Below are 11,884 nucleotides of genomic sequence, written 5' to 3' on the forward strand. Positions count from 1 at the left end.
ATTGTCTTCCGATAGTGATCTATGAAATATTGTTGATACTGGTACTGCAGCATATTCCAGAAACATTTTGCTATCCGATCATCTCTTCATGTTGTCAGCAAATTGATCAGAACAAACTCTGCTATACATTATGTGTACTCTTTGGGGTGATCGTTTCCTCATGGCATCTGCCCACTAAGTAGAAAGGGCAGAATCTTTTTCGCGTTAGGGAAACTATTTTGCAAACAGATTTAAGGTTTCACACATTAACAAATAAGTGGAAAAGTATGTTGATATTTAAAAACATAAATAGGAAAAAAAAAGTCGGACTTTATCGCTCAGGCTTTAAGTTCATTTGCTTTTCAATAACAAACAAAACAAATATTTCACCTGTGAAAGCGACTTTGTGGACATTACGATAATCAACAATTGAATGGTTGAAGTGTTTGCATTTTAAGAGAAATGCCAAAGAAAGATATCCTGTTTGTTTGTTTAAAATGCTGTATAATTAGCTATAGACATCAGGGGGAGGTCGAGAGTATAATTTTTCTGCAAAGCGATCATTTCAGCGGAAATAAGTCCATTAGCCGCCATGTTTTTTGCTTTAGGTCCCAGTCCACTTAACCACTCACGCCTTCTGCCCTTGCAATGCATCGGTCAGCTCAGGACCTGGATCCGTCCCTGTCACATACAAAATGCTCTTCATTATACTTAAGATGGCATTATGAGATGTTGAAACACGTTTATTATAAAAACGTTTTTGATTTCATAGACCAAAATGGAAAACCATTATCATACATTATTAAATATTGAAAATAAAAAGCGGACGTATTAGTTGCTTGAATGCAATTTAAAAGCCGGTGCATCCGAGGGGGCAGCAAGTTAAAAATGTACTTTTTACTTATGTATTATTTGAGACAAATTTTTTTAAAAATTTCTTAATATTTCATGATGATGAATAATTTTATTTCTTTTAACCGACATTGGCTTTCATTGTGTGAAAACCCCTCTTAAAGTAAATTGTTGAACTTAAAGAGATTTCTTATAACTATGTTTTTCGTGTAATAAATGCAAAATTTTGGCCATATTCCTTTTTAAAAACTTTCATAAGCAATGAAACTTCTTTGAGCTCAATCTTCAAGTCTGGTAAGTGAAGTATGTTCAACTGAACACCTAGTCTGTCTGCATGCTCAAGTGTCATCCTATGTTACTCACAATACACCCGTGCGTGGCGTCTTGTTTTGTGGAAATTTAAAAACATGCATGCAAACTTGAAAACAATGAAACAGACGAATTTCTTTGTGATGTCAAAAATAACATTAATTACCAGCTTTTGTGTACTGTTGGTCAAACAATGAAAATGGTCAATTTTTCAACTTTTAGTGCCAAAAAATCCAGCAAAATGGGACTTTCGAAATATGAAATATTTTAGAGAATTTTTAAAGTAGCCTAACTTCATAAATTACACAAACACAAAAATATGATTTAGGCATTTTAACTCCTTGAGATATTACAAATTTATTAAATGACTTGTTCCAGTATCGTGGACTCTCAATCCATAAAAAGATTTTTTAAATGACACACGTGAATTTCTTTGTCAGTTACAGTATGACCTTCGGTTGTCCCATGATTACGTCTTAATCACGTTTTCTATTAAGAAAAGCAGTAATAACATATATTTCATGGATAAACATATTTTGAGTAACAGCATACATTGAAAGAGTGCAAATTGATTGCGAATAAATGTAAAACGAACAACATGTGAAAATATCCCATCCTATTCTGAAGGAAGCTTATTACTACAAGTGAATCTTTAAACCAATCGATTTCATTCTTTTCGTCGTACTTGGTTTTGAAAACCCTTCTACAGCTGATTATTTTTCTTGTGGAAGGCATCTTTAAATGTGGAATGTCTGTCTAATATTGTTATTTTTACATTTCTTTTTTATTGAACACTCTCAGTGTCAATGTGATTTCTATACCATGTTGCAATAATTATAGCTATAAATCCTTTCGCTGTGCATTAGATGTGAATGTAGTGAAAATATTGCCTTTTCCTTGTGCTTGCTAAGTTTCCACTTCTGTGTTTCTGTGTGTTATTTGAATCCTCAGTTAGATATTGATAGATATGACTCAGTGTCTTAATGTCAAGTATACAGTTGGCATAATATACATCGCTTTAACATGTCAAGGTCATGAAAACATTGCTTCTCACTTATGTTGATTCTATATTCACTATTTGCTAATTACGCTGTGAGAAGTTTTTGGTATAAATGCCAAGCTATTAAGAAGGAAAGATAGTGAAAAACCTTGTTAGTCAGTATCTGTACGGTACAAATAGGTCGTCATCTTCATAAAAACATTTTAGTCATTTTTACTTGTTAAATGTTACTCACCATGAAAATTTAGTATTTCATTTCTAGTTTTAGACTTGTTAAGAGAATATGAAAGATGTTTCAGCCCATCAAACAAATAATTATGTGCATTTAATAAATATCGCAAATTTTTTTTAAAATAAACATGTTTCAACATCTCATGATGCTATTTTCAATATACTAAATAGTATCAGTGTCAGTAAAGATACTAAAGAGTATATATATATGTATATATATATTTATATATACAAAGTGTATATACAATGTGCCCTCTCGGCTATCACCATATTAAAATGGTGACTCTTGCACTTGGGACACAGAACGTACGGTTACACATTGTATGGATTGTATTGTGGAGTCACCACAGTGCTCAAACCTATAAAGGTGAGCTTTGCATATCGCGAACTCGGTGAACGTCTCCATATGAGACTCTCTACACAATCGGACAGTGCTCAAACTACGCACGCGCATTGAGCGTAATATACAAAGTGTATTACAATGTGCCCTCCCGGCTATCACAATAGTAAAATGGTGACTCCTGCACTTGGGACACAGGACGTACGGTTACACATTGTATGGATTGTATTGTAGAGTCACCACAGTGCTCAAACCTATAAAGGTGAGCTTTGAGTTCTGGGTGGAAGATGATGAAGAATTTCTCCGAGAGGCATAAATTACAGCGTTTGGTTTTGTTTGAGTAGGGTTGTAATTTCTTTACAATTTTCCAGTTGATGGTGTATGGTGTGTTAGAGTCTTTTAGTTTCCATATGTGTTTGCTGAGTTCTGTGGAGTGTTGTTTTGATTTATTTCGGAATGAGCTGGTGTGGTTCAAGTAGCGTGTTTTAAAAGTGTTCTCCGTTGGACCGATGTAGGTTTCTTTGTGTTTGGTTAGTGTGTTGGTGACAGTGGCTTGGTAGACTACCCCTTTGGTTTGGCATTCTCCTTTTAGTGGGCATTCCTCTTTCTTCCGGCAGTTGCATTAAACGAAACGAACTCATTTCCGCATGCCGCATCGTAATAAACACTTACTCCCGTCATAAATGTATCGTCGTTGTGCTATAGTGCTATATTTATTCTCCTGACGAGTGTGGCAAGTTAAACAACTGCCATACGAAACAGTTCTGTAGGGAATAAATTTCGATGAAGTAATTCGTGGTTTATTTTATTTTCAATTATATCGCTCTGCCGTGGCATTGAGCACTCTATCCGTGCGATTTTGTTTGCGATAGTTTCTATCACAAAATCCCATTATATATATATATATATTGATGAGAAGAAGAAAATACACAAAAACTACCATTTCATCCGACAAGCCTGTTTCGCGATTTTTCACTCTTCAGGGGATAATATTAACTGAATACAAAAGCATGTGCTAGATTATATATACAAGAGGAAGTTAGGGTAAAAATTAAGATAGAATTACATAATATATTGAGTGTACGATTACAAATTGGATAAAAGTGCCTTGTGTCTATGGCGACAAGAGGAGATAAGTTCGTTACGTTTGATGAGTGATGATAGTTGTGGTTGGTAGGTGATGAAGAATTTTTCTTTCAGGCATAGGTTGCATCTTTTGTTGGCGCTGTTGTACGGTTTGCTGTGAATAATGATGTTCCATCAGATATTGTGAGCGATGTTGTTGTCTTTTAGTGTCCATATGTGTCTGCTGAGTTCGGTGGAGTTTCTTAGATTTTTGTGGCGAAAAGAAGCAGTGTGGTTTCTGTGTCGAGTCTTAAATTCGTTTTCTGTAAGTCCGATGTAGGTCTCAGTTGTGTTATTGTCCAAACGTTTAACAGTTGCTTGGTAGATGACAGATGATTGTAGGCAGATATAGAGTCCTATCGCGACGACGGACTAGCCATTACTAAAGCAACACCTAAAGAAACAGAAAAAATTAAAAAAGAGATATGCCGCGTATTTAACAACAACGGATTGCGTATCACTATCGAAGCTAACAAAAAAGTCATTAACTTCCTCGACATCACGTTCAATCTAAAGAATTCTTTCCATCGACCTTACACTAAGCCCAACACCTCTTTGCAATACATCCACCACGAAAGCAACCATCCTCCAAGCATTACAAAGAACATACCTGATACCATTAACAAACGCCTTTCATCCTTATCATCCGATGGAGCATCATTCGACCAAGCAATTCCTCCATACCAAAAAGCACTTGACGAAAATGGATATCATTACACACTGAAATATGACCCAAACGCTACTACGAAACGGAAAAACAGACTTAGAAATAACATACTCTGGTACAACCCACCATACAGCAAGAACGTCAGCACAAACATCGGCTACAAATTCATTTCACTAATTGACAAGCACTTTCCCATAGACCACAAACTCAGAAAACTATTTAACCGCAACACAATTAAATTAAGTTACAGCTGCATGAACAATATGGAACATATTATTAATAACCATAACGAACGCATATTGAGAGAACCTGACAATACTAATGACACCATCAATAACAAAAATACACAAACTAAAAAATGCAACTGCCGACAAAAACAAAACTGCCTACTTAACGGAAACTGCCTACAATCATGTGTCATCTACCAAGCAGCTGTTAAACGTTTGGACACTAACACAACTGAGACCTAAATCGGACTTACAGAAAACAAATTTAAGACTCGACACAGAAACCGCACTGCCTCTTTCGCCACAAAAAACTAAGAAACTCCACCGAACTCAGCAAACACATATGGACACTAAAAGACAACAACATCGCTCACAATATCTCATGGAACATCATTACTCACAGCAAACCGTACAACAGCGCCAACAAAAGATGCAACCTATGCCTGAAAAAAAATTCTTCATCACCTACCAACCACAACTATCATCACTCAACAAACGTAACAAGCTTATCTCCTCTTGTCGCCATAGACACAAGGCACTTTTATCCAATTTGTAATCGTACACTCAATATGTTATGTAATTCTATCTTAATTTTTACCCTAACTTCCTCTTGTATATATATAATCTAGCACATGCTTTTGTATTCATTTAATATTATCCCCTGAAGAGTGAGAAATCACGAAACAGGCTTGTCGGGATGAAATTGTAGTTTTGTGTATTTTCTTCTTCTCATCAATATTTACGCTCTGCTCTTAAGCATCGAGCACTGTACTTACGGAGATTCAAATAAACAAAACTTCCTATATATATATATATATATATATATATGTGTAGTGGTTAAGAAAATTAAATATCACAAAATCATTCTATGATTGCTTCACGTGCTCTTGCATCACTGTTTTATACGGATTATAAAATATATATATATATATATATATATATATATATATATATATCATAAGATTAAGGATTCTCTGGATTTTTTATTTTGAATTTTTTTTATTAAGCTTTCAACTCGGTGCTTCGAGCCTTCGTCAGAATGTAAGAATATATTTATTTACAAAGATTTTGTAGGCGTTTGGAGCGTCTGATTGATTGGTTAGTAGTTGAGTTGATATTATTGGATGGGATAAGATGCGTTGTCATGGTTTCGGGTGTATGGATTGCGTTAATAAAATTCGAGTGTTTAATTTTAGTCGTTGTGTTATTAGTTTGTTGTTTTGGTTTTGTCTTTATTTGTGAATAGATGATGGGATGTCAATATGTTTGTTTATTGTGTTTTTGTCTTTGCTGTACCATGCCTCATTGAATTCTCGTGCATGTTTTGTCTGTGCGCGTCCAAGAAGTTGTGTTTTTGTTCAGTCAAATGTGTGGTTGGTATCGTATGTATGTTCTGCTAGTAGTGATTTTGGTTTGCATCGTTTGATGGTTTCTTGTGTTCAGTGAGTCTTGTTTCAATTTTCTTCGATGTTTGTCCTATGTACTGTTTGGGGCAATCTTTACATGGTATCATGTAGATCACGTTGGTTGTGTCATATGTCGTTGCTCGGTCTTTATGTTTAGTGAAGTATGATTTGAGTTTGTGTGTTGGTTTATGTGCGATGTTCATTTTGAATGGTCGGAGTAGTCTTGATGTCATTTCTGATGTACCGTTTATGTATGGTAATGTCACTATTTTTACTGGTTTGTCTGTATAACAATATCAATGACATACCTCCTATCAGACCTATAAATTCTTCAATCAATTCGTATAACTACAAATTAGCCAAATACTTCAGCTCTTTACTCCAACCCCTAATACCTAATGACCATTCTGCTAAAGATTCTTTTAGTTTTGTCGATGAGTTTTTATCTTTTAACACTAACGCTCCACATGACAAATTCTTTATTTCTTTTGACGTTGAAAGCCTTTTTACCAACATACCACTGACCGAAACCATAGACATTGCTATTGATTTAATTTTTACCAACAACCCTACATTCAAAATGAACAGAACAGAACTAAAACTATTGTTTAACATCACTACGGCCGAGACTCATTTTTTATTTAACGGTAAGTACTACGACCAAATTGACGGGGTAAGTATGGGCTCACCCTTGGCACCCATTCTAGCCAACATTTTCATGGGTTTTCACGAACGAAACTGGTTAAATAACTACAGCAACAACAAACCTTTATTTTACCGCAGATACGTTGACGACATTTTTTGTATTTTTCATAACAAAGACGAAGCATTACTCTTTTACGAATACATCAACAAACAACATCAAAGCATAAACTTTACATACGAAACCGAACAAGACAATCAGTTACCCTTTCTTGACATCCTACTAACTAAATCACATGAAAACTGTATGACCTCTACGTACCACAAACCAACATATACAGGACTACTGACTAACTTTTTTAGTTTCACACCATTAAATTACAAAATTGGACTGATACGAACACTGACTGACAGAGCACGGAAACTTAACAACACAGACATCGGCTTTCAACGTGATTTAAAGAAACTAATATTCACTCTCCAACGTAATTCTTTTCCTTTTCATTTCATCAACAACACTATACAGCACTATTTGGACAACAAGAAAAGCACTGACTCATCTAACTCCACAACTAACACTAACGATATACAACAACCTGACAATAAACGTTATTTCAAACAACTTACATAGGTGATTACTCACGACACACACAACGCAAACTCACACAAATCATTAAACGCTACTGCACTGACATTGACGTTAAACTTATTTTCACACCTTTTAAAATAAAATCTTTATTTTCGTTTAAAGACCCACTTCCCGAACCTTCCAAATCTATGGTAGTTTATCAATTTTCATGTGCGGGATGTAATTCCCGCTATATTGGTGAAACTTCTCGCCAATTATCTACCAGGATAAAGGAACATACTCACACAGACAAAAACTCCACTATCTACAAACATCTTCAAGCCTCTCCTTCATGTAAAAACAAATTCTCACCTTCCTGTTTTAAAATCATCGACACTGATCAATCCACTTTCTCACTCAAAATCAAGGAAGCTCTACACATTAATAAAACTAATCCCAATTTAAATATCCAAGTTCACCACTACAACATTATATTTACTTTATAATAATATTTTTTGTTATAAGTTCTTAATACTTATTTTTCTTTTCCTTTTTTGTTAAATATTTTATAATTTTGTAACTAAATCATAATCCTATTCATTGTAATTAATTTATTCATATCATATTACGTATCATATTACTGAACACTAACCATTCTGCACTGAAGATGGCATTCTGATAATGTCGAAACATGTTTGCTTTCAAAAAAATCGTCGTTTTTCTCAAGTGTTTTTTTTGTCTGTATCTTCGTTAGGGTTTTCAGCTTGTGGTTTGTTGTGTATTTTGTTTAATACTTTGTTGATAAAGTTTCGTGGGTAATTGCTGTTTATGAATGTGGAGTATAAGTAGTTGCGTTCATTCTTCTTGGCTTCTTCTGTATTGCAGTGTGTTTTAATCCTGTTAAAGAGAGTTCGTATGCAACTAATTTTGTGTTGTGTTGGGTGATTGCTATTAAAGTTGAGTATTTGGTCTGTGTGTGTATTTTTGCGGAATACTTGTGTGTTTAATGTGCCGTCATGTGATCTGGTAAGTAAAATATCTAGGAAGGTAAGTTGTTTGTTCTGTTCTTTGTCCATGGTGAAGGTTATGTTCTGTGTGGTGTTGTTTATTGTGTGTAGAATGTGTTCTGTTTTGTCTTTCTTGACGATAGCAAAGATGTCGTCAACAAATCTTCTCCATAGTCTGATGTGTGTGTTGTTAGTGACTGACTGCTTTTCAAGGTGTTGAATAACAGCTTCTGCAAGGAAGGTGGATAAAGGAGAACCCATTGGTGTTCCTGAGATTTGTCGGTAATACGAATTTTGGAAGGAGAATTCAGTGGAGAGGCAGAGCTCGATACAGTTTAGTTTTATATTAAATTTTATTATATTATATTAATTTTATATAATTGTTTTTTGTTCCTTTAATTAAGTCTTCAAATTTCCTTTAGAAATTTACTTATATCGTAACATATATGTTTTTTATGTGTTTTATTAAATTTCGGTTTATTATTTTTAGCTTTGTTATGGATTCCATTACAACATTTGGAATTTTTTTAATGGAATATCATGGACATCCCATTTTATGTTGCTTGCACTTTGTTTTTAGTTATTTATTTCAATTGCGAAGAAAAAATACAAGTACATTAAAATTTTAAGGATTATATACCAAAGAAGGTATATACCAATTGCATTTTTTATTTTTCTAGGAAAGGAAAAATTTACGAAAGATATGATTTCATAGAAATTTTCAATGGTTCAATAGGAATCATTCGTTGTTTTTATTATCATAATAATTAATTTTTATATTCAATATCTAGATATTGTGTTGAACAATGTATATGCAAAATTTTAATTATTCGATGATATGTTTTGTTGTATATATAGTGTTTTTAATTTCAATAAAAGGCATAGAGGTATTATTTTAACTGATTATTTTGAAATTTATTTGCATGATTCTCATGCTGTAAAAAAGATGTTTTAGCTTTAGTGTGTGATGATGAATATAGATTTGACTTTTTATTTGTCAGTGATCTATTAACTTATGTATCATATAAAGAATTTTACGATATAACTAATAAAACAAATTTATCTAATGTAATTAAAGAAGTAATTAATTGATTTCTTATAGAAAATAAAGAATATGTTGATTAAGCTCGACACATATTGTCATGTGAATTTTGTAACAAATTCTTAAATGATATTATATTTTTAATTATTGTAAAATGTAAGAAAAGCAAACCAAGTGATTTATTAATCACATATTCCTATGTACCAAGCAATTAATTAGAAACAATATTTAGTGCAAAAAAGACCATACAATTCATCATTCAAATTGTAATAGAGTCTTAATTTTAGTAAAAAAAGGATTTAGTGTAAAAAAAGAAAAAGAAATGTTCTAGAAGCTTTATTATTTAAGTTATTTATTAACAATTCCACCGGTTAAAGCTGGAAGTATCCATTTAATATTTTAAGTTATAATTCTTAAATGAAGTTTTTCTCCAGGTGAATCCAACATAAATTGGTCATTGAAGTTTTTTTTAGACATCTTACATTTTACAAGTTAATTCCATCACATTGTTTTACCTTTCTTATACTTTGTTTCAGTTTTAGTAAATTAAACTTACTCCAGCATAATTTTCAATATTTTGTTCAATATATTCAATTAATTTTTCAATTTTAAAACATATATCACAATGATTTGATTCAAGAATATAAATATGTTTTTCAAAGAAAAAAAATTATTTTTTATTGTATTAACATCATAACATCTTACAGAATTATCAAAATCATCTGATTTATTATCTTGAATGGATTATTAAATAAGAAAGGTGAGAATAAAATACATCTATTATTATCCACTATTTCATAGGTACAATTAGTATTGAATCTTCAATTAGTATTTGTTTTTTCTTTTTTCTTTTTATTTAAAAATAAATAAATTTCTATATGACATAGTGTTTTTCCAGCCATTTTATTAATTAATCAATTCTTGCAATGGGTAATTCTATGTGTAAGCTACCCAACGATACACTGCTTATAAAATTAAATCTAAATTGCATGTGTATAAAATGATCTGAAAATAAATTTGATTATCATGATAATGTAGACGGTAAAGAAAAAAATGATAAAGAAAAAGAAAAATCACGTCAAATCATGTAAATATACGATAAGCCATACTATTAGCATATTTCTTGCAATATTCCTATCCAAATATAATGTATTCCCGTGATATAACGCCTTTAAGATACATATTAAAAAATCTTTATACTATAGTGTTGTTAGAACATGTTGTTTTGAGTGAACAAACTGTGGCAATGGTGTTTAAAACATACTTTTAACAAAATGAGAACATTTGAGTACACCTTAATGCAAACGATGTAACCGTATTTTTTATATTAGCTATATGTCTTTCCAAACAAACTGTATTAATATCTCTGATATCTCTCGCTTTTTTCTAAACATGATAGCTTTATCACAATAACTATAGCTTTCTTGCAAATGCAAAAAATGTCCACAGTATTTTTCAAAAACTTTAATTTTGTGAATAAACTATATTAATACTGTTTGAAAACTAGAGTTTTCTTCTAAACACGACAGCCATCTTGTAAAAACTTAACAGTGTAGTTTTTAAATGTAGATATGATCTTCGCACTTTGCTGGACAATTTAAGCAATTGTTTCATGAACCTGAAAAATTCAGGTGACTCAACGGGATTCGAAATCATGACCTCTGCGGTGCCGTTGCAGTGCTCTGACCAACTGAGCTATGACGTCACACAGTGGAGAGCCGGTCATAGCTCAGTTGGTCAGATGTGTTCACGAGAGCACTGCACCGGCACCGCAGAGGTCATGGGTTCGAATCCCGTTGAGTCACCTGAATTTTTCAGGTTCATGAGACAGTTGCTTAAATTGTCCAGCAAAGTGCGAAGATCATGTCTACATTTAATTTCAAACTCTGCACTGCATAAAACATTCTTTCATAGTGTAGTTTTTCATATAAACACTAAAGTTTTCTCACCGTTTGTTTCAGATGAACTATATTTGTCTCCTATACACATATAAAAATACTTGTCTCCAAAACACCATAGTTTTTATAAAAACTATAATTGTCTCCTAAACGGTATTGTTTTCCAGATAAACTATAGTTTTCTCCTGTACACAATAGTTATTCCTCATATAAACTGTAGTTGTCTCCTAAACGCTGCATTTTTCTCATTAACTATAGTTGTCTGCTACGTAAACACTATAGTTTTCCCAGATAACTATAGTTTTCTACTATACACAATAGTTTTTCTACTATACGCAAAATCTTATTGTAAATTACTGTTAAAAATAGCTGGCTAATTTCATACGTGCTATCAAACAAGTTGAAAGATTTCATTCTGCCACAAGTTTGTATTAAGTAAGTATATTCTGATGACGTTGTTGCTTTGTTCATTTGTTGGCATATTTTTATTACTGGCTCTATAAAATTTGCAATTCTTCGAAAATCAGCAATTCCCTCAACACTTGAAAGTGTTTTTCTTCAGGAAAGATTTGTGACTGAGGTTCTTCAAGT

The sequence above is a fragment of the Xenia sp. Carnegie-2017 genome, unplaced genomic scaffold (assembly GCF_021976095.1).
Source record: "Xenia sp. Carnegie-2017 unplaced genomic scaffold, XeniaSp_v1 HiC_scaffold_42, whole genome shotgun sequence".
NCBI lineage: Eukaryota > Metazoa > Cnidaria > Anthozoa > Malacalcyonacea > Xeniidae > Xenia > Xenia sp. Carnegie-2017.